General features: G+C 42.9%; 2 long non-coding RNA genes across 2 annotated transcripts in view; one reads left to right on the top strand and one right to left on the bottom strand.

Annotated features, from left to right (window-relative positions):
• The window catches only part of LOC147995642 (uncharacterized), a 68,570-nt gene extending 46,746 nt beyond the window's left edge, over positions 1-21,824 (bottom strand). Inside the window, exon 1 of the long non-coding RNA XR_015683736.1 lies at positions 21,673-21,824. This is a non-coding gene — a long non-coding RNA (uncharacterized LOC147995642). The remainder of the gene's footprint in view (positions 1-21,672) is intronic.
• On the top strand, positions 16,036-22,557 carry LOC147995641 (uncharacterized). The gene is made up of 3 exons (XR_015683738.1): positions 16,036-16,596; positions 17,597-17,700; positions 22,261-22,557. It is a non-coding gene; the product is annotated as an uncharacterized LOC147995641 (long non-coding RNA).
• The last annotated feature ends 3,108 nt before the right edge of the window (positions 22,558-25,665 follow it).

Raw genomic sequence — 25,665 nt, 5'->3', positions numbered from 1 at the left:
GCATTTTCCCAATGTTTTTTAATTGATTGCAAATACATACAAAATAAAATTTGCTATTTTAATCATTTCAAATATAAAGTTTAGCGGTTTTAATTCTATTCATAATGGATAAATTTCCCCAACATCAATCTCCAGAAACTCTATATCCATCAAACCGTAACACCCCACTCTTTTTAAACCCCAGTTACTACCAGCTACAATTCCTCTGGCTGCCTCTGTGATTTAACTCTTCTCGTGTAGAATTTTGTGGTTCTCCATATGGGTCATCTGGTAGACCCATCTCTCCTGCATTCCCTATTGACCTGACAATCCAATGCTGTTCTTGGCCTCATTCCTATGTATTGGGCAATACATCTCTGCATCTCTTATATGGAGTTTCTCTTCTCTGTACAGCAAATCTCTGTCTCAAGATGCTCCACTGAATCTCTATGTGCCGTAAGTTCTGCAGCGTTACAACCATTCTCACCCATCATTACACCTCCCCTTCATATCCTTCAAGATCTACACTCCTTTCCCACGCTCCTCATGAACTAAGGAGGCTCTCTCTGATTGTTTCCCTATCTTTCATGTGCCTCTTTTAAGACTGTTTCCTCTATAAACCCCTGACACCCCTGCAATGTTCATCACAATCAATTCTGTTTCAAACACTCCCCTGGGACACTTACATACATTTCTTACCATGTTTTATCATATTTGCTTTTCCCCACTTATTTTCCTTACCAACTAGTGTGAAAATCCTTTAAAGATATCACCCAAGTCATTTCTCTGGTCTAGCACCATCTCATTTCATAGGAGGATATCAGTTCATTCACCATGTACTATATAACAGGAACAGGATACTCTGATGAACAAAATAGACAAGACTTTTGGCTTCATGGTGCAGGGACTGGGGACAGACACACTTAGAATACCTTACTGGTTTATCCACTGAGGTCCTCACATACGTTGTGCCTATATGGGTACAGTCCCTTAAAACACAGTGCTGCCTAACACAGAGACCATGAAATACCATCTTTCCTTTACATAGACTCCATCATGTTTCCAAATAGCCGTTGTAGATGCTTCTGGAGACTTGTGAATTTTTCCATTCCCATAAACTACCACATTCAGAGACACAATGTACTTAAAATGAGTCCTCATGGAAGTCCTAACATTCCAATTTGGGGTAGGGGGTAATATTTCTGACCCCTAAAAAACATAGCACTCTCTGGAAGGACCCTTCACTTTTTCAGACAACTGAGTGAATACTGTACCCAAGGATCCTCAGCAGCCTGTGTAGGGTCTCTGTATAGAAAGGGGCCAAAATGCTACACTCATTTTTTTCTCACCTTTCCTTATGGGAAGGAATGGCCCACTGGAATTCTGGAATATGAGAGTATAGTTTTGTTGCACTTCTTGATGAGAGGCAGAGGAGACAATTAAAACGTCAATCATATCCAAGAAGTGCTTGAGGTGAGAAATAAGTATGTGTGCTCCTTAAAATCACTCCAAATTCACCAGTGGAGAACAGTAGTGACCTGCCAGACTGGAACCCTCAGGGAACCCTCAGCGCAGAAAGTCTCTCTATCCAAAAGACATTTCTTCTTGAATTCTACATCAAGAAGTGAGGCATTTTCACAGTGGAGTGAGGTCAGATGCCTCTAGACGCTCCACATTTTAAGACCGTGAGGCACAGCAGCCTATGTAGGTCTGATGAAGATGGCTGCTATTACCATCAGACCCTGGGTGAGACACACTCTGATTCGGGGGGGGGGGGGGGGAATCTATAGTTTTTGCTGTATTCCCTCTAAGACTTGGTGTCTGTAAAAAAGCAATTTGTTGGGGCTGGGGATTCAGCTCAGTGGTAGAGCGCTTACCTAGGAAGCGCAAGGCCCTGGGTTCGGTCCCCAGCTCCGAAAAAAAGAACCAAAAAAAAAAAAAAAAGCAATTTGTTAAACGTGTGTGTGAAGTGGAAACTTCTGGTTTCTGCTTTCTTTGGAGTCAGTTATGTCAAATGATGTTTTGCATGCCAAAGCTGACACATGAAAGAATATGTTCCTGAAGCAGACACTGGTGAGAGGATGTTTTGCTATGGCAGACGTATGAAAGGATGTGTGATATAAATATAAGCCCACAGACAACAGGAGCTGGAGCATCACTTTGGTTTGCTCTGCTTCACTATTCTTTGCTAACTACATGCAAGCATTGGTTCACCTTAAATAGTGTGGTTAATTCCCACTTGTGGTAATGCTACCATTCAGAGAAACTCAGCAAAGAACTTCTTGTGAAGTTCCTGCGGCAGCTTTCCGCTTCCCTGGTCTCACCTCAGGCTGCTTGGCTAGCCTTGCTGTTTTCTTCAGGATTGAACTAGAGCTGCTGGTTTGTGTATGGTGTCTGCCTGCCGAGAGGACTGAACTGAAGGGCTGGCTCATGTGTACTGTTTGCTATGGGACTGAACAGCTGCCAAAGAAGATTGAGCTCACCCCGAAAGAACTATTGCTAACTTCCCCCCATATCCTAATAACTTTTCTCTTCCGCTACCTCTGGTGGGTGGTAAGCTGGAGCAGAGATTGAATGTTTATTAGCATAGGCTGCAAAAAAAATGCATGCCTATATGTGTGTTTGACCTCAAAAGGTATAGGTCAAAGAAGAGCTCATAGGGCCAAAGTTTATGAGCCCATGTCTAGACCTTAGAACAACAGCATGGAGAATCATTATTCCCAGAGGGCTGGGGAGAAGGAAAAGGAGCTGAACCCTGATAAGGTCAGGGAATGAGTGTGTCTGAAGTCCATATCAGATCCATATAGAGGCTGAAGACTGCTGGGAAGAAAGATGCAGGCTTTACATCCTAGGCTTGGCATGGAGCATGTAAAACAAAGTCACAGAAGAAGCTTTTCTTTTAAAATCTGCAGTTTCCTGGAAGGCTTCCTGAGGCTAAGATTCATCTGTCTTCAGTAAACCTTTCTGGTAAAGAGGGTGTTAGTACCACAGACTGTGAGCTGTGAATCAGCTGAGCTAACAACTTCCTGGAGGCTGTCACTCACCCTAAGCTGGACCCAGGTCTCACTGAACTGGCTTTTCCAGAGACTGGACTTGACCAGCACCCTACACCACTTCCCTGAAAAACTGAGGCATCAGTTCCTCCTCTTCCCACTTCTCTGCTTCTTTGTTTTCTGGCACTGACTGTAGAGTCTAGAAATAAAAGTGAGATATCAAGGGCTAAGTAGAGGTTGCCTAGCCTTAGCACCAGAGACAACAGGAAAGCTACTCCACCCACTACAAGGAGAATGTTCAAAAAACATTGGCCAAATGGATGGAACCAGAGTTCACCCTGTAAAGTAGACTAAGCCAAGTTGACAACCAAGTATCTAGTGTTCTCTCTTACTTGTGGAATTCAAAGGGGGACTAAAACAAAAAGCGAGATTATTATGGGGAAAGGAGGAAGGGTAGGGGTAAGAGGTGACAATGAGTGAGGAATGAATGTGACCAAAGGAAATTATATGAATGCTGAGGTTGGGATCTGAAATGTCTCCCCTTTCCTATCCCAGGTTCATGTTCTGAAAGCACAGGTTTTCAAAGGACCTTGGCTTACAGAAGTACTTTAGGGGCTGACCTTTGATGGTATCCCCATCCCTAGCTCTTCCCTGTACTCCTTGTTTCCTAGTGAGCACTGAGCCTGAGTCTCTTGCTCCCACTGCCACAGACTAAGCCTACCACTTCCCCTTCCCTACCATAATGAACTGTGCCCCTCTCAAACTGTGAGGCGAAATAACTCCTTCTGATCTTAAGTGGTTTCTGGCAGATACTTTGTCAGTGACAAGAAAAGAAACTAAAACAGAAAAGAAAACATGAAGATACCATAAGAGACAGTAATCTGCACACTTAAAAAAAAAAAAACTAGGCCAAGATGAGGCCGACCCCACAAATACAAATGTGTGACTTAAGCATGACACTGCCCTTGTGGACTCACTGTTTCTTAGTACCCATTACTCCATACCCACTTCTGACACATACCATGGAGAGTCTGTAGTTCCCATCTGGAATGCTCCCCTCTGTTCCTCTGTGTCTTGCATCTTCTAAAACTCGATCAATGTTGATTCCTACCTTGATTCCAGAAATCCTAACTAAAATGTATCTTCTACAGTGGTAGTTATAAAATATGATTACAAAATAAAAGCTCTCTGATAAACTTAGTTTTTAATTTTTCCCCTCCTTAGATGGTAATTAGACAATGTAATGCTTTTACTGTGGCGAACGTGGCTCATATTTAACCTGTTCTTCCCTCTCTTGCCCATGCGATCTCCTGAGAAACTGTCAATGTCTACCATCAGTCTCTGAAGACTACTGAACTTGAAATTTGGGGAGTAAGGCTAGAAGCTCTGCCTGACGCTGCTGCTGTTTTGTGCTTTTCCCACAGACCTTCATTTAGGCACCACTGGTCTATGAAAAGCACTCCACACTTGATGCAAATTGTTGTATTGTTTATCAGTTATCATTACTTTGCTACATGTGTTTCTCCCATTAATCCATCCTCACATCCCTCACCAGGAACAAGGTTTGCATGCCTTCATATGCAAAGTCCTCTTCAGCATCAAGAACACAAAGAACACACAATACATCATTGGTGTCGCAGCACTATGCATGAAAGGAAGGGGATGGGTAGCAGCAACATGCAGTATTGATATTTTCTTTCTTTTGTTATGATTCTGTGAAGAGAAGAGCCTACATGTAACTAGAAAGATCAAGCTTGAAAGGGGGTGATTAGGGAAGAAGTAACATCATGGTTCAGCACAAAGCTGGGAAGCACGAAGCCTTGTGTTCTATGGGAACTCTCAAGTGCAAGAAGGAGCACTGGGGTTCGAAGGTCAGCAGAAACACTGCTAAGGGTAACCATAGCTACCTTGTTGCGATCGTTCACTGATGCGCTAAGCTGTTCACCTGACAGGAATGTTACTGTTCCCACTTTAGAGATGGGAAGAGTGAGTTCTAAAAATGCTGGATTCTGATTCTTTTTTCAAGTTCACCAATGACAAAATCCATACCTGATGTGTTTAACCTCTGTTTCTTGGGGTCATGTGTCTTTCTTTTCTTGTCTTTTTCAAGAAGACAGCCCCCACCACTGCTTTCTCATGCACTTACCCCTTATCCAGAATAGTTCCTCTATCCCTGCCCCTCTTCAAGAGACCCTCATCTTTATGACTTTTAATTAAAATTTGACAGAATCAGATTAGCAAATGAATTGGCCACTTTGAGTCAAGTATTTATCCAGGATCCAATCAACCATAACTGGTGTGGGGTGTCTCCCAGAACCCCGGTTGCTACATGCAAACTGGCAGTGTGTCCATTATACCCAGACCTTTCTTACAATCCCTGAAGCCAAACTCTGCAGTAGGCAATGTCAGCCTGCTGCTGCTTTTCTCACATGTAAATCCAGACTAATAATGGTACACCCCCACATTTCTATTTTGAGTTCTAAAGGAGATAATTTATGTCAAATGCATAGAACAGAGTCTGACACAGGAGCTTCTGTGAATGGTATTATGATTATTATGCAAGTTGTACTACAAATCACTTCTCTCTGTCTTACCAACCTGCTATGCCCTTTGCCCAACTTGCTTTGTGGTGCTGACCAATCCATTATGGAAAAGTACGCTTCAACAGCCAACAAACTGAAACAGTTCTGGAAATGCATCCCTGGACAGCACAAGTTGCTGCTTCCATTAAGGACATGAAAGGGCTTGACCCTGCTCTGAAATGTTCTGACTTCTTCCAAAATGACCCAAGGCAAGATTGATTTTTGTCTTTAGGAAATAAATTGTTAAAACTAAGACTTATGAAAGGAAATTGTGCTTGCAGAAATAAAAATCAAGAATGCCCTGCAATTCACTCTGCCCTTGGGTCCTGTGTTTTCATATGGCAAGGACGCAGTTCGTTAACAAATAAACTGCATTTACACGCTGTCACTAAGCAACACCACCACACCAGCCTGAAGAATTTCAACATTTCAAGACACTGATGAGTCCAAGCATGATTCTTCTAGAATCTACTCAAGTAATGCCTTGTTTGAAAAGACATTTGAGCTTATGGATTTGATAAAGAATGGACAAGTCAGAGGGGGGGGGAGCACTGCCTGAACCACTGTTCACACAAACAAGGGACTTCTTAGCTCTGCTCTATGCCATCACAGTAACAACCTCTGGAGCTCCTGGAAACAGCTTATGGGTAAAAGTGCTTGCTCGGTGAGCCTCATGAACTGAGTTCAGATTTCCAAAATCCATATGAAGAGATAGATGTGGGGCCAACCATCTGCAATCCCAGCATTCCTACAGTGATCTAAAAGGTGTAGAAAAGAGAATTTGCTTGGGAGTCAGAGACTGGAGAGCTGCTCAGAAGCTCATGGGGCAGCTGCCCTAGAGCACACAGCTAAATGGAAGAAACAATGAGCCCCTGCCTCATACTAGGTGGATGGAGAGACCCAACTCCAAAAGGTAATCCTTCGATGAAGTAGACACCAAGCTGCTATTACTCACGGAGGGTGGCAGGTGTAATGTTAGCATGCAGATCTTCTGACTCTTGGGCCCATTGGTTGGCCCATTTTGTCTCTCCACAGTGTGTTGAGGAAGGAGACCTCAAAGAACAAAAAAGAACTCCTTTCAAGTGTGCTTCTGAGTAAGCGTGGAAACTGGGCTCCACCATCTTCTTCATCCTCATTTATTAGGCACATTGCTCATTAGTACCTCTGGATAAGCCTACTGCAAAGAGACTGGTGTACTGTGTTCCTAAAACTTACTTAGCCATAAATCTTTAGCTTTTATTACTTTTTAATATTTCATAGAAATATTGTCTGGAAGATATTTTTGACTGTTTTAGAAATGTTTATACTGAGCTCTCTGCTCCCAGACACCGTGGGAGAGAGACCCGACCGCCTGGTCAGGTGGGCACTCCTGAGGCTGCAGAGCTGAAGAGACCACCAACACTGCCCACCCCTGCCCACATCCCTGGCCCAAGAGGAAACTGTATAAGGCCTCTGGGTTCCCGTGGGGGAGGGCCCAGGAGCAGCAGGACCCCTGCCTGAGACACCGCCGGAACCTGAAGGAAACAAACCGGATAAACAGTTCTCTGCACCCAAATCCCGTGGGAGGGAGAGCTAAACCCTCAGAGAGGCAGACACGCCTGGGAAACCAGAAGAGACTGCACTCTGCATACACATCTCGGACGCCAGAGGAAAACACCAAACGCCATCTGGAACCCTGGTGCACTGAAGCTCCCAGAAACGGCGGCACAGATCTTCCTGGTTGCTGCCTCCGCAGAGAGCTCGAGGGCAGCACCCCGCAAGCAAACTTGAGCCTTGGGACCACAGGTAAGACCAACTTTTCTGCTGCAAGTGACCTGTCTGGTGAACTCAAGACATAGGGCCACAGGAACAGCTGAAGACCTGTAGAGAGGAAAAACTACACGCCCGAAAGCTGAACACTCTGTCGCCATAACAGGCTGAAAGAAAACAGGAAAACAGGTCTACAGCACTCCTGACACACAGGCTTATAGGGCAGTCTAGCCACTGTCAGAAATAGCAGAACAAAGTAACACTAGAGATAATCTGATGGCGAGAGGCAAGCGCAGGAACCCAAGCAACAGAAACCAAGACTACATGGCACCATCGGAGCCCAATTCTCCCACCAAAACAAACATGGAATATCCAAACACACCAGAAAAGCAAGATCTAGTTTCAAAATCATATTTGATCATGATGCTGGAGGACTTCAAGAAAGACGTGAAGAACTCCCTTAGAGAACAAGTAGAAGCCTACAGAGAGGAATCACAAAAATGCCTGAAAGAATTCCAGAAAAACATAATTAAACAAGTAGAAGCCCATAGAGAGGAGTCACAAAAATCCCTGAAAGAATTCCAGGAAATCATAAATAAACAAGTAGAAGCCCATAGAGAGGAGTCACAAAAATCCCTGAAAGAATTCCAGGAAAACACAATCAAACAGTTGAAGGAATTAAAAATGGAAATAGAAGCAATCAAGAAAGAACACATGGAAACAACCCTGGATATAGAAAACCAAAAGAAGAGACAAGGAGCTGTAGATACAAGCTTCACCAACAGAATACAGGAGATAAGAGAGAATCTCAGGAGCAGAAGATTCCATAGAAATCATTGACTCAACTGTCAAAGATAATGTAAATCGGAAAAAGCTACTGGTCCAAAACATACAGGAAATCCAGGACTCAATGAGAAGATCAAACCTAAGGATAATAGGTATTGAAGAGAGTGAAGACTCCCAGCTCAAAGGACCAGTAAATATCTTCAAAAAAATCATAGAAGAAAACTTCCCTAACCTAAAAAAAGAGATACCCATAGGCATACAAGAAGCCTACAGAACTCCAAATAGATTGGACCAGAAAAGAAACACCTCCCGTCACATAATAGTCAAAACACAAAATGCACAAAATAAAGAAAGAATATTAAAAGCAGTAAGGGAAAAAGGTCAAGTAACATATAAAGGCAGACCTATCAGAATCACACCAGACTTTTCGCCAGAAACTATGAAGGCCAGAAGATCCTGGACTGATGTCATACACACCCTAAGAGAACACAAATGCCAGCCCAGGTTACTGTATCCTGCAAAACTCTCAATTAACATAGATGGAGAAACCAAGATATTCCATGACAAAAACAAATTTACACAATATCTTTCTACAAATCCAGCACTACAAAGGATAATAAATGATAAAGCCCAACATAAGGAGGCAAGCTATACCCTAGAAGAAGCAAGAAACTAATCGTCTTGGCAACAAAACAAAGAGAAGAAAAGCACACAAACATAACCTCACATCCAAATATGAATACGACAGGAAGCAATAATCACTATTCCTTAATATCTCTCAACATCAATGGCCTCAACTCCCCAATAAAGAGACATAGATTAACAAATTGGATACGCAACGAGGACCCTGCATTCTGCTGCCTACAGGAAACACACCTCAGACACAAAGACAGACACTACCTCAGAGTGAAAGGCTGGAAAACAACTTTCCAAGCAAATGGTCAGAAGAAGCAAGCTGGAGTAGCCATTCTAATATCAAATAAAATCAATTTCCAACGAAAAGTCATCAAAAAAGATAAGGAAGAACACTTCATATTCATCAAAGGAAAAATCCACCAAGATGAACTCTCAATCCTAAATATCTATGCCCCAAATACAAGGGCACCTACATACGTAAAAGAAACCTTACTAAAGCTCAAAACACACATTGCACCTCACACAATAATAGTGGGAGATTGATTTCACCACCCCACTCTCATCAATGGACAGATCATGGAAACAGAAATTAAACAGTGATGTCGACAGACTAAGAGAAGTCATGAGCCAAATGGACTTAACGGATATTTATAGAACATTCTATCCTAAAGCAAAAGGATATACCTTCTTCTCAGCTCCTCATGGTACTTTCTCCAAAATTGACCATATTATTGGTCAAAAAACGGGCCTCAACAGATACAGAAAGATAGAAATAATCCCATGCGTGCTATCGGACCACCACGGCCTAAAACTGGTCTTCAATAACAATAAGGGAAGAATGCCCACATATACGTGGAAATTGAACAATGCTCTACTCAATGATAACCTGGTCAAGGAAGAAATAAAGAAAGAAATTAAAGACTTTTTAGAATTTAATGAAAATGAAGGTACAACATACCCAAACTTATGGGACACAATGAAAGCTGTGCTAAGAGGAAAACTCATAGCGCTGAGTGCCTGCAGAAAGAAACAGGAAAGAGCATATGTCAGCAGCTTGACAGCACACCTAAAAGCTCTAGAACAAAAAGAAGCAAATACACCCAGGAGGAGTAGAAGGCAGGAAATAATCAAACTCAGAGCTGAAATCAACCAAGTAGAAACAAAAAGGACCATAGAAAGAATCAACAGAACCAAAAGTTGGTTCTTTGAGAAAATCAACAAGATAGATAAACCCTTAGCCAGACTAACGAGAGGACACAGAGAGTGTGTCCAAATTAATAAAATCAGAAATGAAAAGGGAGACATAACTACAGATTCAGAGGAAATTCAAAAGATCATCAGATCTTACTATAAAAGCCTATATTCAACAAAACTTGAAAATCTGCAGGAAATGGACAATTTCCTAGACAGATACCAGGTACCGAAGTTAAATCAGGAACAGATAAACCAGTTAAACAACCCCATAACTCCTAAGGAAATAGAAGCAGTCATTAAAGGTCTCCCAACCAAAAAGAGCCCAGGTCCAGACGGGTTTAGTGCAGAATTCTATCAGACCTTCATAGAAGACCTCATACCAATATTATCCAAACTATTCCACAAAATTGAAACAGATGGATCACTACCGAATTCCTTCTATGAAGCCACAATTACTCTTATACCTAAACCACACAAAGACCCAACAAAGAAAGAGAACTTCAGACCAATTTCCCTTATGAATATCGACGCAAAAATACTCAATAAAATTCTGGCAAACCGAATCCAAGAGCACATCAAAACAATCATCCGCCATGATCAAGTAGGCTTCATCCCAGGCACGCAGGGATGGTTTAACATACGGAAAACCATTAACGTGATCCATTATATAAACAAACTGAAAGAACAGAACCACATGATCATTTCATTAGATGCTGAGAAAGCATTTGACAAAATTCAACACCCCTTCATGATAAAAGTCCTGGAAAGAATAGGAATTCAAGGCCCATACCTAAACATAGTAAAAGCCATATACAGCAAACCAGTTGCTAACATTAAACTAAATGGAGAGAAACTTGAAGCAATCCCACTAAAATCAGGGACTAGACAAGGCTGCCCACTCTCTCCCTACTTATTCAATATAGTTCTTGAAGTTCTAGCCAGAGCAATCAGACAACAAAAAGAGGTCAAGGGGATACAGATCGGAAAAGAAGAAGTCAAAATATCACTATTTGCAGATGATATGAGAGTATATTTAAGTGATCCCAAAAGTTCCACCAGAGAACTACTAAAGCTGATAAACAACTTCAGCAAAGTGGCTGGGTATAAAATTAACTCAAATAAATCAGTAGCCTTCCTCTACACAAAAGAGAAACAAGCCGAGAAAGAAATTAGGGAAACGACACCCTTCATAATAGACCCAAATAATATAAAGTACCTCGGTGTGACTTTAACCAAGCAAGTAAAAGATCTGTACAATAAGAACTTCAAGACACTGAAGAAAGAAATTGAAGAAGACCTTAGAAGATGGAAAGATCTCCCATGCTCATGGATTGGCAGGATCAATATAGTAAAAATGGCCATTTTACCAAAAGCGATCTACAGATTCAATGCAATCCCCATCAAAATACCAATCCAATTCTTCAAAGAGTTAGACAGAACAATTTGCAAATTCATCTGGAGTAACAAAAAACCCAGGATAGCTAAAGCTATCCTCAACAATAAAAGGACTTCAGGGGGAATCACTATCCCTGAACTCAAGCAGTATTACAGAGCAATAGTGATAAAAACTGCATGGTATTGGTACAGAGACAGACAGATAGACCAATGGAATAGAATTGAAGACCCAGAAATGAACCCACACACCTATGGTCACTTGATTTTTGACAAAGGAGCCAAAACCATCCAATGGAAAAAAGATAGCATTTTCAGCAAATGGTGCTGGTTCAACTGGAGGTCAATATGTAGAAGAATGCAGATCGATCCATGCTTATCACCCTGTACAAAGCTTAAGTCCAAGTGGATCAAGGACCTCCACATCAAACCAGACACACTCAAACTAATAGAAGAAAAACTAGGGAAGCATCTGGAACACATGGGCAATGGAAAAAATTTCCTGAACAAAACACCAATGGCTTATGCTCTAAGATCAAGAATCGACAAATGGGATCTCATAAAACTGCAAAGCTTCTGTAAGGCAAAGGACACTGTGGTTAGGACAAAACGGCAACCAACAGATTTGGAAAAGATCTTTACCAATCCTACAACAGATAGAGGCCTTATATCCAAAATATACAAAGAACTCAAGAAGTTAGACCGCAGGGAGACAAATAACCCTATTAAAAATGGGGTTCAGAGCTAAACAAACAATTCACAGCTGAGGAATGCCGAATGGCTGAGAAACACCTAAAGAAATGTTCAACATCTTTAGTCATAAGGGAAATGCAAATCAAAACAACCCTGAGATTTCACCTCACACCAGTGAGAATGGCTAAGATCAAAAACTCAGGTGACAGCAGATGCTGGCGAGGATGCGGAGAAAGAGGAACACTCCTCCATTGTTGGTGGGATTGCAGACTGGTACAACCATTCTGGAAATCAGTCTGGAGGTTCCTCAGAAAATTGGACATTGAACTGCCTGAGGATCCAGCTATACCTCTTTTGGGCATATACCCAAAAGATGCCCCAACATATAAAAAAGACAAGTGCTCCACTATGTTCATCGCAGCCTTATTTATAATAGCCAGAAGCTGGAAAGAACCCAGATGCCCTTCAACAGAGGAATGGATACAGAAAATGTGGTACATCTACACAATGGAATATTACTCAGCTATCAAAAACAACGGCTTTATGAAATTTGTAGGCAAATGGTTGGAACTGGAAAAATATCATTCTGAGTGAGCTAACCCAATCACAGAAAGACATACATGGTATGCATTCATTGATAAGTGGCTATTAGCCCAAATGCTTGAATTACCCTAGATGCCTAGAACAAATGAAACTCAAGACGGATGATCAAAATGTGAATGTTTCACGCCTTCTTTAAAAGGGGAACAAGAATACCCTTGGCAGGGAAGAGGGAGGCAAAGATTAAAACAGAGACTGAAGTAACACCCATTCAGAGCCTGCCCCACATGTGGCCCATACATATACAGCCACCCAATTAGACATGATGGATGAAGCAAAGGAGTGCAGACCGACAGGAGCCGGATGTAGATCGCTCCTGAGAGACACAGCCAGAATACAGCAAATACAGAGGCGAATGCCAGCAGCAAACCACTGAACTGAGAATAGAACCCCCGTTGAAGGAATCAGAGAAAGAACTGGAAGAGCTTGAAGGGGCTCAAGACCCCATATGTACAACAATGCCAAGCAACCAGAGCTTCCAGGGACTAAGCCACTACCTAAAGACTATACATGGACTGACCCTGGACTCTGACCCCATAGGTAGCAATGAACATCTTAGTAAGAGCACCAGTGGAAGGGGAAGCCCTGGGTCCTGCTAAGACTGAACCCCCAGTGAACTAGACTGTTGGGGGGAGGGCGGCAATGGGGGGAGGGTTGGGAGGGGAATACCCATAAAGAAGGGGAGGGGGGAGGGGGAGGGGGATTTTTGCCCGGAAACCGGGAAAGGGAATAACACTCGAAATGTATATAAGAAATACTCAAGTTAATAAAAAAAAAAAAGAAATGTTTATACCGTCATTCTAATAAAATTACACTTCAATTCTCCTTATCTAATCCTAGTTTTTAGGCTCAAACTGATTTCTAGGCATAATATTCTAAATTAGATTTCTGGGGCTGCAAGGGCATTGTATAGGAAAGACCTGAAGCGGGTCTGGGGAAAGCAAAGTAATGCAAAGCTCCTCCTACCCGCCACTTCCCCGTGGCCTAAGAGCTTCTCATGGCCTTCAAGGTTTTTCTTTCTCCCTAGATAACTTTTCACTCGTCCAGAGCTCTGTCTCTGGTTTATGAAAGAACATATTCTTCCACCCATCCCTGACCTATGACTTTTCCTAGGAAAGAAACTCTCCTGAATCTTCAAGGAGATATTCTTGTTTCCCGGGCTCAGAGTTTGAAATGTAAGGTGGAAAGGTAGCATGTGATGTTGGAAACAATGATTCCAGGCAATGGAGAAATGGGAAAAGGAGTTAATGGGCTTTCTCAGAAACATTCACTGAGGATTAGCCAACCAAGCAATTGAAATCCACCCTACCAACAGAGGGAACCTTTATGGTATCACAGGAGTTCACTGCCTCTGACCAGTTGTTGCTCTTTCCCCGCTGACTAGTAGGGCATCTTCCCTAAGGGAGTTCGATGTGACTCCTCTACACCCCATGTCAATAATATCTACATTAAAATCACTGAGCTGTGTTGAGTTGCCAGTTGGCCACACATATGTCCCCTGGTGGGTTCAGGGCACACTATCCCCAAATACACAATCTTGCCATTTGCCACTCTCACCATATACTCCCTTGTTCCCCCAAAGGGGAAAGCAAATTCAGGTGACCTGCTGGTAGATTTCACAGACTCTCATTCTTCTCACACCTAGAGGAAAGGAGCTGAAGTCCCAGAAGCACCAAGAAAACTCTGATCAGACAGGCCTTCCTGGCCCTCCTCCATCCACACCATTCACTGCCCATGGCTCATCTTTGCTTTTGTCCAATCATATCATAGCAGGACTATCCACCCGTTATCTAAGCATAAGAATACTCCCCTACTCTGAGTGTTTATTTTTAAATGCTCTTTGGGCAAGAGAAAGGAAGGAAGGAAGGAAGGAAGGAAGGAAGGAAGGAAGGAAGGAAGGAAGGGAGGGAGGGAGGGAGGGAGGGAGGGAGGGAGGGAGGGAGGGAGGAAGAAAAGACATGCTTTCTTAAGTACATTCCCACATTGCCATCTTCTCAGCCTATCTATCTTCCACTACAGCAGCCTCAACCATGACTCTAGCTTTAAGTAAAGAAAATACTCAAGTAAGTTTTCAGAAGTATTGCTTTCCTTCTCTACCACTCACTAGAGACACACAAGCTTCTTTGCCTATGCCATCTCTAGAGCAGTCATTTCAAAAAGCTCTTCTAGTCCCTAATCTCATCCTGAGCTAAGGAAGAGTCTGGACTCGGCACATTTGGGATCCATTAGCAAATTAGTGTTTTCCTTCTCACGTGATCCAAAATGGTAGAGGCCCCACATCATCTCTTTCCTACTCTTATCTCTCTGTTACACTGATGACCCGGATGCCTCCCTCTTAAGCTTAGAAGCCATCTTATAGTAAAAACAAACTAGGTTTACTCCGGCTTATGATTAACTCAATTTCTCATGGATTGTGCTATGCCCCACCTGTATAACTTTAACAACAAACTGTTCTGTAGCCTGTTCCAAGAAACAACAACCATGCTTTTGTTTCAAAAAGTTGTTATGATTATCACGTGACCCTACCTTTGTTTTAAAGGGTTATTATATCCATGTGTTCTTATGACAACCTTGTTATAACTACCTTGTTATAATCTGCTTCGGTAACTCTACCTATTTGCCTGCTAAATCCCCCACTTGGAAATCCCCTGCCCCTGAGCTGTTAAAACCTTATCTTCCCCATGTCTAATGCTGAGCTCTTGAGCACTATCTTTAGGAGGAGGCAGGCTGCATACAGATATAAAATGTTTTCTTTAATTAATTGCTTGGTTTAACTAATTTGTCCATGATGATTTGAGTCAGTGGTCTTTCTCCTCAAGGTTTTGGGATTGTCAACAGCAGAACAGTTCTCCCAGGAGACAGGCCTGGAGTTCATAAACAACCTGTCCACCAGGGCAAAGACAAGCCTCTCTTATAACCCAGAAGTAGAAAAGGTCTGACATCTTGAGTAGGTATCTCTTCACAACAGGGACCATCTTATGCTATGAGTAGAAGTGGAGTAGTGTTTCCCTAGGGTCAAAAAGAAGGCAGCTCCTTTTCCAAACCTCCTGGTCTCCCTAGCCAGGAGGTAGAGTCTCATTTATAGTTCCTTCAAGGGAAAACTACTGTATGCCTGAGGGCTGAGTGCTAGGGCAGAAACCACCTAGTCTGCTGTTTTGATCAGTGGGACCAACACAGTCAATAGTAGGGGCCTTTAAACATTTCTCTGGGAAGCCACTGTTGTCTCCTCTGTCTCCATCTTGCTCAAAATGAGGCACTCCTTCTTTAAGATTTTAACTTCCAGGGTGGAGAAGGGAAGCTCTTTGTGTTCTTGGATGGAGAAGGTAGGATAGGTTGCCAAAGCTAAGCAGAATGTAGCAAGACCTGTTGGCTCACATTCCTCTGGGCCTCTGTGTCTTCAGAGATAAAGATATCCCTTACCTCTGGGCTCTAGGGCTGGAAGAGTGAGCTCCCCTGAATTGGAAGTGATTTTTTTTTGACCTGCTTTCAGAAAGAAAGACAAAGAGAGGACAAAGATTGTCTTTCTCTTCTTGCTCCACTGTTCCTGCCTGTGACTCTAAATTTAAACCAGATCCTGAATTATGTTGACTCTCAAAGGCAAGTGAGCTTAAAATTAAGTAGGCTTCATGCAGCAGCGGATGGAAACAGATGCAGAAACACACAGCCAAACCATAGGTGGGGTCTCTTGAGGAGTGGCAGGGGTTGAGGGAGCCAGGGGAGATCAAGGACACTACAGAGTAAATCTACCTGGGTCCATAAGGGCTCACAGGGACTGAACCACCGACCAAAGAGCATTCAGGGGCCGGACCTAAGCCCCCTATACAGATGTACCAGATGTGCAGCTCGTTCTTCATGTCAGTCCTCAAACAATTAGAGCGAGGGCTGTCTCTGACTCTGTCGTCTGCCTCTGGATCCTTTCCAATAGCTGGCTGCTTTGTCTGGCCTCAGTGGAAGAGGATGCTCTTTGTCTTGCTGCAACTTGATGTACCAGGGTAGGTTGGTATCCATGTGGGGCCTCCCCTTCTCTTAGGAAAAGGGGAGTGGGAATTGAGAGAGGTGTGCGAGGGTTAAACGGGGAGGAGAGAAAGAAGGGGGCTGTGATCAGGCTATAAAGTGAATAAATAAACTAATAAAGTTTTCACATGTTCCTCTCAAGGCACTAATATCATGTATCATCTTTCATGGGTCAATGGAGGTTGCCTGAGGAACTAGGGCTGCACTCCATCTCCATAAAATGTTCAACCAGGCCATTTGGTGTAGAAAGCACTGTGGGGGTCATGACTGCATGACAGTGTGCTAAAACAAGCTTGTAAACAGAGGGTGTATAAAGCTCAAAGAAAAAGAGCAAGAAGAAATTCTAGAATTACTTCTTTAAGAGATTTTGACTCTCCCCATCCCCAGGATTCTCTGCAATATTATTAACTCCAATGTACAACAGAACAGGTTTTCATGACCATGGATGGAGGCCAGTGTCTCTTAGACAGGGATGTCATCTGGGCCCTGTAGTTTTTGGTCTCCTTTTACTTGATTTCACAAGAGAAATCAGTGTGGGAAGTAAGGAGTGGAGAGTGGCCCTTATCTTCCAATATCTGACTCCACAGTCTTGTTCTTACAGTCTTCTGTCCCACAGTGGCAAATCTCCTGTTGTCATACACAGGGCAGAAAAAAGACACAAAAGCCAACTGGTTTCCAAATGTAGTTCAAAGAGTACAGACATCAGAATCCTGGGGAGCAGGTTAAAAATGCATATTACCCAACTGGAATATAGCTCAGTGATCCAGCACTTGCCTAACATGCATGAAGCCCTAGAATGCAACAATCACTAGCAGAAGGGGTCGGGGGAGGTAGCAAGAGAGTCTCTTTCCCATTCCTAAAGACTCAAGGCAACTCATGACTAATGTGTCTGTATTCCAAAGTAGGTAAGTCATTACATTTCAGTCTAAACATCAAAAAAAAAAAGAAGAGCACATGTTACTTATCTGTCTCTCACAGATCTTTAAAAACTGATCGGGACACAGTAAGGCCAGTCTCCAAAAGATCTGCCTGGAGCATGGGCTTTGTCCAACTTGCCCCACCACCCTTCAGGCACAGAGAAGGTAAAGAGATGAAACCGGCTTAGCGAATCTGTTGTGCTTTCTACCATCTGTTTACCATTTTCAAACCATCTGTTTTCTCTCATGAAATATTTTGCCTATTAAGGCCCCATAGGGTGCTGATTAAACTTGTGTTCTAGACCCAGAACACCAGGAATTAAATTCCGATTTCCTAACTTATAACCTGATTAAAACACTTAACTCTTTCTGTATCCCACTTTTACATAAGATTAATAGTTAATAAGACACAGGGCATAACACACCAACACAGCTAAAAATTACCAGAAACATGTCACCCCTAAACATGTGTTTGTTTGTTTGTTTGTTTGTTTGTTTGTTTGTTTTGGCTTGATCACTTGGAGCTGGTTGGTTTTGAGAAACTGCAGACACAGGAGGACTTAAGAAATTGTTCTAGCTACATTGGGATTGTCTCTGCTTGCTCCAAGAAGAGAAACATGACTGCATCTCTAGAGATGTAATCAACAAAGAAGGCATTGGTTCTGGTCCTACCTGCAGGAGCCACCCCTGACTCACTGACTGCCTCCTGTTCCCCCAGTCATCTATCTGCCTTTGTCCCACACATTAACAGTACTCAAGTCTGAAGCTTCCTTGATATGTTATCTCCAGACTGATTCATTTCTCTGGATTGTCTTCCCAACTCTAGCAATGAATGCATAGAAAACTTTTGTGTGTGTTTCTCTTTTGAATCTCTTTCCTTGCAGAGAATGCCTTTAAGAGAAAATATTTTTCCTCCTACATACTTATTATTATTGTCTGGAGGATTACATTAATTAATATAAATTATGACAATTTGACCAATGCAGATTAAGATAGTAGTAATAGTAGTGTGTAATCAGGAACTGAAGCAGAGACTGGTGTTTAGTTAACGATCTTCCTTTTTATTTTTGCTTTCTCTGCTATGATCACTTTTAAGACAGGGTGATTGTCGAGGTATTCATTTGACTACCATAGGTGCAGTACCAGGGGCAATTGCATGGTCTCAGTCCTGGGCCTATTACTCTGTTACTTGGTCCTATCAGTCAAGGTCACTCACAATCCCCTGAAGTTATGCCCACATGAAGGACATAGAGGACTGAGGCCTGCTGGTACAGAACTATGTGAGGTGAGAATGTATGTGGGACCAGCCATGCCTCTGTGACTGTGAAGTATGTCATCCTAAGGAATTTACTCTTAATTATTATCAGGAATAAGCAGAACTTTGCCCTCTGCCCTCTGAAGGTTTGCTGGGACAAACTGGCAACGATGAAACAAGAAGAAAGGCATGCAAATCTATTAGCATGCAGGGGGGAGGGGATAGCATTAGAAAAATCACAGTAGTGAAGTAACTCACTGATCCAGTGCCACTCAGAAACTTTGCACTTCTTTCTGCAAAAAGGGCAGAAAGGGGAGGAAATGTGGACAATTTAAAGGAGTACAGGTGATTTTCAGGAAACGCTTGTGGCTTTGAGAGAGTTTTGCTTGGTGTTTGGTTTGTGCTAAGACTAAACCCAGCACTTTGCACACACCACGCATACACTCTACCATTGAATTACATACAGTTCCAACCCTCCTTGGGTTCTGAGCATACGATAGCCAGAAGCTATTTTTTTTGGCCAGCAGAGCACATAATATGGGATTGAAAGGGAACAGTGGGGAGTAACACAAGTCTGCCCAGCTGTGTGGACAGGAAGCTTCAGTCTTTATTCCTGAGATAGGAGCTTGCATGACCAAAGTTCTCCAAAGGAACCATGGCACAGTGTTTTCTTTCTTAGGTATCTAGACTTTGAGTGGGGTAAGGATTTGTAGAAAGCCTCTGCCTGCTCTGCTTAAAATAATGGAAGTTATGAGAGATATCCATTTTGGGGTAGACAGCAGTCTTGGGATGAAGACTTCTGAGCTTCAGCTTTAGTTCCAGTAGAATCAAAAAAATATGTTTTACTACTGATTCCCCAGACAAAAATCAGAGAATCATCTATAAAACTGGGGCACGGCCCCTCGGAGAAGAAAACGTTGAGACATCCTCCCCAGACTGATTTAATCTTACGTACTTCACCCCCAACCTTTCCTCCCAGATTCCCAGTTAAGTGTTTCGTTGGTTTTGTAGGAACACAAAGTTGGGTGGGTAGGGAATGGAGTTCAGAGGGAATGGATACGATCAAAATACAATGTATGAAATTTGTAGAGAATTAATAAAAAATAATTTTTAAAGACATGCTATCTACCCAACACAAATCTGTTATCTCAATAAAAGGCGAGCAACACTCACCGCAGAACTGAGTGTGGTAACGTATGCCCTAGAAATGAGGTCTGCTTTAGATAATTACCTTCTTGCTGTTTAGAAACCCACGAGGCTCACTATGAGCCCTAGATGGGAACATCGTTAAAACTGCCGAAGCATGTCGGATTGTGGTGTTCCTTGACTGTGAGCCATTAGACTACCTGGAGGCAATACAGCTGAGTTTTCATTGTGGGTCTCCAAGAAGCTGTCTATTTATTAAATGACAAACATTCAAAATATGACGCCCTGGGCACTAGAAGCCATGGAGGGCATTTAAGACTGATCTGCTGGCCACTTGCTACCTGCCTGGGTTGGATGGAATAAATAATTCAAATCCCTTTGGGGCTGAGTTGTTCTTGTGGGACTTGGGAGCAAGATACAGAACTAAACTATAACTTTTCTTGACTGTGAGTCCAAAAAAAGTCATGACTCAACAGATATATCATTTTCTCACAGAGCAGGAAATGCTCAGGCATGGCCACATCTGTGCCGAGCAGCTAGCCTACCTCCGCTTTGCTAGGTTCTAGCCTCCTCCCTCTGTGTTGGCTTCTTTCATAACTGTTGCTGTTCCAGGTAAATGTCAGACCACCAAAAGTTAGAAGATAGACAGAGGGAAGTCGCCCTTTCACCAACAAGAAAATCTTCCTCTACTTCTAATACCCCATCCAGCTATTCTTCCCCCCCCCCCCCCCCCCTCTCTCTCTCTCTCTCTCTCTCTCTCTCTCTCTCTCTCTCTCTCTCTCGTCATCTGATCACTCTGAACCAATCACCAGAAATGGATGATGTCATGGGTATGAAAGACTATTCTGCGCCTAGTCTCGCTGATGACAGGGTGATGAGGGAGGACAATGGCCTCCTTAAAAAAAATCCAGACTCTTAGTAAGGTGTCAGCTATGCTCGACGGTGTGTAGACAGTCAAATATGTCTGCATCACTAGATAAAGTTCTTGGAATGAACTTCACACCTACCACATCACCTGCATTTGAGAAGAATAGCAACTTGTATTTTGAAAAGTCACGATGAATTAGTTACTTTGTATAAAATACATAATTTAATTAGTGTTCTGATGGTAGGTGCAATTATCATATCCACGTCACACTTAAGAACACTATGGTGAGTCACAAGTAGGAGAAGAAATTTAAACCGGGTAGAATCTACATTTAAAGTCAGTCTAACTGAGTTCAAAGCCCTACTCTCCTTCATTCGTTCTCTCAGAACTACTGTACTGAAATGCAAGTTGGATACTATATTCCTTCACTAATAGCATGAAATGTACACATTTGGGACTTCAGATAACTAACCCACAAGAGAAACAAGAGAATAACTTGGAGTAATAGATGAGGATGCCTTAGGTAGCACACTCAAAGAAAGAACCCAGGAGAGCGGGAAGTCTTGCTACACAGTTCTCTTTCATCAGTGAGTAAACTTTTCTCCACTTCTGGTCCCCATCCAACCACTCTTTCTCTCATCTCTGTCAGACCATAACTGACTAATGGACTGAGCAAGGAGCAAATGAGATGGACACCCTTGGGGAGTCAGTATGTTCTGGGCCTTATGCAATGGTTGACTGGAGAGGAGGTAGGTCAGCTGGTCCCACTACTGAAGTAGTTTATAGTTTCCATATGACTTGGGTAAAGAGAAATGACTGTGGACCCTGCCAACTGGAGGAATGGAGAAGCAAAGCCCACCATGCTCACCTCTGAGAGACTTCAAATGCTGCCTCCTCCAGGAACTCACAAGTCTCTCCCCTGCATTGCAGTGAACTTCAAGAGTTAGGAAAACACAGTACCAGAGAAGGTCAATTCCATTACACAGCCTAGTCCTTGTCATACAATCTTTCTTTATCTCTGACTTCTGAACCAAAGTCCACAATGTTATGAGCTCCGGGGAACTTAACATTCCCATTAGGTTTGTTTTGGATGGAGAATGCTGGTGTTCAAACTCAATAGAACTATGTGCCTGTCCCCAGTTTTGATGTCCCACCTAAGGCCATGCCCCACATGCAGGACTGATTCCTACAAAAGGATTCCCAGTCACAGAACAAAAGGTCTCCCAAGGGAGTCTGACTTGAAACAGAGGGTCTCTCTTTATGTCTCACCTATTTCTGTAGTACCAACTTTAGTATGAAGAAAGTACCTTTCAGAACACATTGTGGGCAGGTTTGGGCAGTGGCGCTTTTAAACAGATTTGCTTCATTCCTATCCCTTGCAGAGGCTTGACTGGTAACAGGCTCTGCATCTTCTTTGTCATCGTTTGCTTTAACTAGTCTGGAAATCTCTTCTCAGATCTCTCTGCAATCGGACATCAGGAAGGTTAATTTGATAGAGCCAAGCTGGAGAACCATGTGGTGACATCAGTGCTCTGGTCGCTGTGAGCTCCTCTAGACCCAGTATGGAACCTCTACAGAAAAAGCCCACTTGGAATTGTACTTGATGCTGGCAGAAGTAGAAAACAAATAAGAGTATGAAAGACATCTTGCTTGATGTCTACACACAGCCACTGTTTTAAGTATGAGTTATTTCCTCTTCTCTCTTTCTCCATTATCCAAAATGAAAAGGAATAAAAATATAGTCAAAGCACAGAATCTCTGTGTCTGTGGTTTCCATGGTATGTGATCATGCCACCACTTGCTGTGTGTCCAACGATGAGGGTTTTGCCTTCACTGGATCCTGTTTCTCAACTACACAAACAGAAACTTGGGTTTTCTGACAGTTGCTATTGCCTCTCAGCTTGAAAGGATCTAGAGCAGTGATTCTAACCTTCCTAACACTGTGACCCTTTAATACAGTTCCTTGAGTTGTGGTAACCCCCAACCATAAAACTATTTTCATTGCTACTTTATAACTGTAATTTCACTTTTAAAAATTGTAATGTAAATATCTGATATGTGACCCCATGAAAGGGTTGTTCAACTACCAAAGGGATCTTGACCCACAGGTTGAGAACCACCAGCCTAGAACCATCTAGGAGACCAACTTCTGAGCCTATCCGGGGGGGAGTCTACAGACTGGGTTAATTGATGTGGCTGCACCATTCCCTGAGCTGCGATCTTGGCCCAAGAAAATGAGCTAAGAACCAGCATCCATCTTTCTCCCTGCTTTTTGACTGAATATGACGTGATCCAAACTTCCTGACATCTTGACTTTCCTGCCATAATGGACTGAAATCAAAGTAAAACTCCTTAAGTTACTTTTTCAAGACATTTTGTTGGTGTGATAAGAAAAGTAACCAATCCAGAGCTTTTTGTTTTCAGAATCACTTTTTATTAAAATTGCATTTAAACATGATTTGCCGTCTATATTCCCCAAGCCCTGAGTCAGGGGAATTCCCCGAATCCATCTGTCTCATGCAGGCTCAGAGCCATCTCCTTCCACAAGGTGTGGTCCATTCTTCTCTTTCAGCTTTATCTGCAGGATCCTGCCTGCCTCTGATGTGTTGTGTAATGGCTGCTCTCTGAGAATAACAAGTACCTACTGACCACTCAGGAAGGAGGCACAGTGAGGACCCAGAGATAATGATCTACAAATGACCCAGCAGCCAGACTCAGCCAGACAGACAAAGGTCCAATCAGACGGATGGAGAGCAAACACGTCAACAAAATAGAATGTGGGGTCACCTGGCCCTGACATTTGTAAAGTGTGGTTCTCCAAGATTGGAAGGTTCCTCAGAGGCTCTGACACCAGAGCCATGGGAAAATAGACATAAATGGGCCAGCTCCACTTCATCAGAACAGGTTCACCTCTGACTCATACATGCCCAGGTTCCTGCAGGAAGTGTCTACTGCCTAGAAATAAACATTTTAACAGTCACCAGTGTTGTCTTCTTTCCTTAGAATGAATCCCTCACACTTCCAGTAAGTTATCCTAAGGAAATCATTCTATAAGGATCCCAACCATTCGACCTAGGCCTATCACATGGCTCCACCTACTCTGGATTAAGTCTGTTAAAAAAAGACCACAAACTCAGCCTGTGAGGCAGCTCAAGGTGGGAGTGGCATTTTGTTTGGTTGGGTTTGGTTCTTTCCTTTACTTGTTTATTCACTTTGTTTATCCCAATCACAGCCCCTCTCTCCTCTCCTCCCAGTCACACCCTCACACCACCAGCTTCTACTTAACACTGCGTCTCCCAGTCCAGCATCTAGAACTGTGAACTTACACAGGCTGCTGATCTGAACAGTCCTGTTCACTCAAGCCTGAGAGTCAGCTCCAGTACTAACAGAGCACCAAGGAAGTTGGCAGTAGCCGATCGGGACCCAGACAGTGTCCAACAGGATTTCCAGAATATTTTGGATCTGAATATTCACAAAGACTCATTTAGTTAAAGCTTGTCCCCTAGCTGGTAACCCTGTTGGGAGGTGGTAGACACTTGAGGAAGTGGGTTTGGTTGGAGGATACACCCTGAAGAGTATTTTTGTGTGGACCTTCTCTATACTGCTTTCTCTCTCTACATTCTGTCTGTAATGAGGTGAGTAGTCTTTTGCTTCATACCATGATGCCCTACCTCATCATGGGCTCTGGTGTCCCTAAACTATGAGCACAAATAGAAAAGAAAATCATTTAGATCTGTGAAAGGTTTAAGAGCATCATCGTGGTGTGTTTTACATAGAGAAGGATACAGCAATCACAGGCAAGAAAGAGAAGTGGCTGAACATACACCCTATCTCTAGACATAGAACACGGGGAAGTCCCGGAGAGCTTGGAAGAAAGGCGCTTACTTGGGGAAATGTTCACAGTAGATTGCCATGTGAAACACACCACGCAGATATTTGTTCTATCTCTATGTATCTCCACCCATTGTCATTGAAGGGCATTCTGGAAGTGTCTAACTGGGGCACCATCATGTCCACAATGGTCAACAATTGGCCTGTGGCATTGGCCTGGTTCTTTTCTCGTCTGCTCCCTCCCCCCTTTCCTATATGACACCTCCCGAGGCTTTTGCATGAATAAATATCTCCATGCTATAGCAATGCCTCCCTGCTTCCATTTCTAGTACAGCAGAACTGCAGGATTCCTGATAAGAAATCTGCTGACTCTGAACCACACTCTTTCTTATCCTGAAGCCTTCGTGAATGGACTCTGAATATCATCTCTTTCTTTGAATGGTTTCTCCCATACTGGCCATCAGCCTCTGTCTAACAGGCATCAAGTCTGCTTCTTCAGTGAGAAGGCGACTTCTTACACTCTGCCTTTGTTTTAACTCCCACCCTCCAAAAGAAAACCTTTGTCATTCTTCACTTTGCAACACTGAGCATTTGTGTGAGTGTAAATACCTCTACTTGGCATTGAATGACCACTAAGGGGATAATGTGTCTTAGGGTTGATAGATGTGATAGACAGATAACAGACTTCTAAAAATGACATATGGCAGGGGCTATATGACCACTAAGTAGAGAGAGGTTGGATTCTGCTCATGGAGCTAGAAGAAGGCACCATAGCCACAAGGTGCTGGCAGCTTCCTTCCAAGGAATGCCAGAGCTGAAAGGGTCAAACAATCTGGCCCTTTCCAACACTGGTAGGGAGCATTGTGTTGGTCTTGACCCTTGCTCCTCAGTGAAAATATCAGCTTCCAAACTCTGGACCAGCAAAGCAACACGTCATGCAATCTGGGGTACCTTGTTATCTCACATAGGAAACGCAAGGTAAGAAGTTAACTCTGAGAACAGCTAACCTGACCCATTATTAATGACTAGG

Source organism: Rattus norvegicus, chromosome 3, assembly GCF_021556685.1.
Source record: "Rattus norvegicus strain SHRSP/BbbUtx chromosome 3, alternate assembly SHRSP_T2T, whole genome shotgun sequence".
Taxonomy (NCBI): Eukaryota; Metazoa; Chordata; class Mammalia; order Rodentia; family Muridae; genus Rattus; species Rattus norvegicus.
Note: the sequence above shows the minus strand (reverse complement) of the source record. Positions and strands in the feature narration are given on the sequence as shown.